General features: G+C 46.8%; 1 protein-coding gene across 1 annotated transcript in view; it reads right to left on the reverse strand.

The window, feature by feature from the left end:
• The window catches only part of LOC107288703 (upstream stimulatory factor 2), a 61,960-nt gene that overhangs the window by 54,100 nt on the left and 4,379 nt on the right, over nucleotides 1-3,481 (reverse strand). The gene's annotated exons all lie outside the window — the stretch shown is intronic.

The following is a 3,481-nucleotide window of genomic DNA, read 5'->3' on the forward strand; positions in this document are numbered from 1 at the left end:
GCCGACGTCTCGCCCGCTGATGGAAGGTTGAAATCCCCCAAGACCATAAGTCTGGGGGTTCCAACCGCCACCCCGGCTATCACGTCAGCCAGCTCAGGCAGGGCTGTTGATACATAGCAGGGAGCCAGGTATATAATCAACAAGCCCACTTGAACCCCTTGCCCCCATTTCACAAGGAGGGACTCCACACCGTCTATCTTAGGCACAGTGGTCTCCCTTGGGCATAGGCTCTCCCTCATGATGACCGCTACCCCCCCGCCCCTACCCCGGGTCCTCGGCTGGTGAAATGCCTGGAAACCTGGTGGGCAGATGTCTACGAGAGGGACTCCTCCCTCGACGCCCAACCAGGTCTCGGTAATACCCGCCAGGTCCGCACCCCCCTCCAAAATCAGATCTTCTCATGTTCAAACGCTATTGCTATAGTACAGGGGTCTTCAAACTGGGCAACTTTAAGACTTGTGGACTTCAGCTCCCAGAATTCCTCAGCCAACCCTGGCTGGCTGAGGAATTCTGGGAGTTGAAGTTCACATGTCTTAAAGTTGCCCAGTTTGAAGACCCCTGCAATAGTATTACTCTTTATTCATTTCTAACCCATGTGGTCCTGATGCTGTGCAGCTTGCAGTGATCATCTCTATAGTTGTCATTGCCAATCCCTTCCTGAATCATACATTTACAAGCTTTAGCTTCCAGGTTAATTTTGTTTTTTTTATGTGTAGGGAATGTATATTGATCCTTTCTCTCTCTTTCTGTCTCTTTTCGTTGCTGTAGCATGGCCATGGTGGTTACTGGGGTCCAAACAGAGTGAGTATGATACCTTTTCCTTACCAGCTTTAGATGTTTTCCCCTTTGCCTCCAATTTTTTAAGGAATCTCAAATGTTTCCCATTATAAAAAAAAAGTTTAAAAGAGTAGAAGAGGCTAAACATAGGGCTGCACATTTTCTTGGGCTGTTTCTGCAGACTATTGCAACTTCCCTTGTTCCGTTTATTGCTATGTGACCATGTTACAAAAGATGGTGGGCACATTGCAACATGCCAAGCAGTAGATTAAAAAAAAAAGAGTCTTGAGCTTGGTTCTTCCCAGATCAATCCAATCGGTTCTACCTGTAGAACTGAAGAAATTTCTTGGATGAGAAGCGAAATGTCTTCAAGGAAAAACAAGATGACTGCTTCCTGAAAAAGCACCTTTGGGACAACCCTGACTTGGATGACTGAGAATCTCCACAAACATCCACCATTGCATCCACTGCACACAGAAATGTATTATAAACATGAGAAGAAAAAGACTGGAAAACTAAAGCAAGAACTGTAAACCATCTGCTTAGAGCAGGGCTTTTCAATCTTTTCACCCATTGTACCACCTTTAGGATATGGCAACATCCAAGTACCACCAGTCGCCTAGCAAGGTGTCAAAAATGATGACAAAAAAAAAAGGGAAAAAGTGATGTACAGGTAGTCCTCGACTTACAACAGTTTGCTTAATGACTGTTTCAAGTTACAAATGGCACTGAAAAAAGTGCCCCCCAAGCCACAGCCGAGCAAGACACCTGCCTGCCCACCCAGTGGTGCTCTTCCTCCTGTCCGAGGTTTTCATTGTTGTGAGCATTTATATTGGGGATTGGCAACGGAGGTGGGGTGGGGTGGTTGGTTTTTATTCCACCTATCTGCTGGGTGGTTGCAGCAGGTTTTGGTCACTTTACATGACCCTGGGACACTGTGACCATCATAAATATGAATCAGTTGCCATGCATCTGAATGTAAATCACAAGACCCTGGAGATGCTACAATATTCCAGCTGATCGGCGCTTCTTCTGGGCTCAGCAGAAGCACCAGGATCAGTGCCGAGCTCCAGCTGGAGCCTGGCACTGATCCTGACGCTTCCGCTGAGCCCTGACAGCCCTGCAGCTCCAGCCATCTCTCGCTCAGGCTTGTGCGGTGCAGCCACCGGTTCAGCTCATTCCCCTTCCCCGCTACCACTTTTCTAGGATGGTCGCATACCACTTGCCAGGTGCCAATGTACCACAGGTGGTACCCGTACCACTGGTTGAAAAGCCCTGGCTTAGAGAATCAGAGCACAGAAATAATGAGAAATAACAGAGCTTGCAGATGGATCCTTGATGAACCTCCACTGCAACAAGAGGCCACCTCGTTGTTCCTTCAAAATATCTGAAACCCCACTGACTTCACCAGTGTAGACAACAATATTATATGATCAGGTAGATTGTTTGCGGATGTGAATTGCCGGTGCCACGTATCTGGATTGTGAGAAAAGACTGGCAGGAGGATATTAGAGGGCTGTGTAGGGGGTGAATTATCATGTGAGTTCCCCTTGCTTAAAGTAGGCTTGGCCCTGGGTTTCTCTCTGCTCCTACTCCAACACCTTAATGATTACACTAGATGCACAGGTATATGGGATAACTGGATGCAGTTTTTATTTCCCTGGAAAGATCCTAGATATGAAAGTTGGATTATCCAGCTCCCTACTTCTCTTATCTACTAATATCCACCAATCTGACTATCTTCTTCATCGAACCAGATCCTATGGTGCTCTCTAGGATCTAGAACCACAGTTATCCTGTTTAGCCAAATGCAGCTGATCACTTATAATAATGCAGTGGGATTTTTTTTCAGGGCAGGGAAGTTGGAAATATCTGTTTGATGGAAGATAGTTGGAGGAGGCTGTGGGGTCCATATCTGTTTTTCTCAACAGCCCCCAAATCCAAACACTTGCAGAGGGTTTAATTTCCCAACAGTTTCTATGTACTAGGTTCCTTGCACTAAAATTAATTCAAGTCCATCTGGGTTGGCACTATAGTAAGTCTCTCACTCTTTAAGGTTACACTTAGTGGTTTATTGTTTACAGGAACCTAGTTGGAAACTGGGAATAATCCCAACTCATAGAATATGTTGTGGAAGTCAGTTGTACCTGGTAAATGTTTGGGATGCATGTAATCCACTACAGGAGGAGGGCAGAAAGAGACGTGTCCTGGGACAGGGGGAAACTCATGTCACCCATCTCTGCAGGACAGCCTCTGGGAGGAGATACATCCATGGGCTTCCATGTGGTTGATGGGTTTTCTTTAATGGGGATTATTGGAAACAATCAAGATTAGTGAGTCTGTTTTAGGATTTTTTCTGATTGTTTAATTCTACAGCTACAACAGTCGAATGGCTGCCGCCGTCGTCCCCAAGTCCACTCTGGTCATCCTCCTCAAAACTACTATGGTCAAAATGTCTACGACTATCCTCCACAAGCCCCTCCTGCTCCTGTTTCACAAGCCTACTATGCTCCTCCACAAGCCCCTCCTGCTCCTGTTTCACAAGCCTACCAAGCTCCTCCACAAGCCCCTCCTGCTCCTGTTTCACAAGCCTACCAAGCTCCTCCACAAGCCCCTCCTGCTCCTGTTTCACAAGTCTACCGTAATCCTCCACAAGCCCCTCCTGCTCCTGTTTCACAAGCCTACCAAGCTCCTCCACAAGCCC

The sequence above is a fragment of the Protobothrops mucrosquamatus genome, unplaced genomic scaffold, assembly GCF_001527695.2.
Source record: "Protobothrops mucrosquamatus isolate PMUCROS unplaced genomic scaffold, P.Mucros_1.0 scaffold575, whole genome shotgun sequence".
In the NCBI taxonomy this organism is placed as follows: domain Eukaryota; kingdom Metazoa; phylum Chordata; class Lepidosauria; order Squamata; family Viperidae; genus Protobothrops; species Protobothrops mucrosquamatus.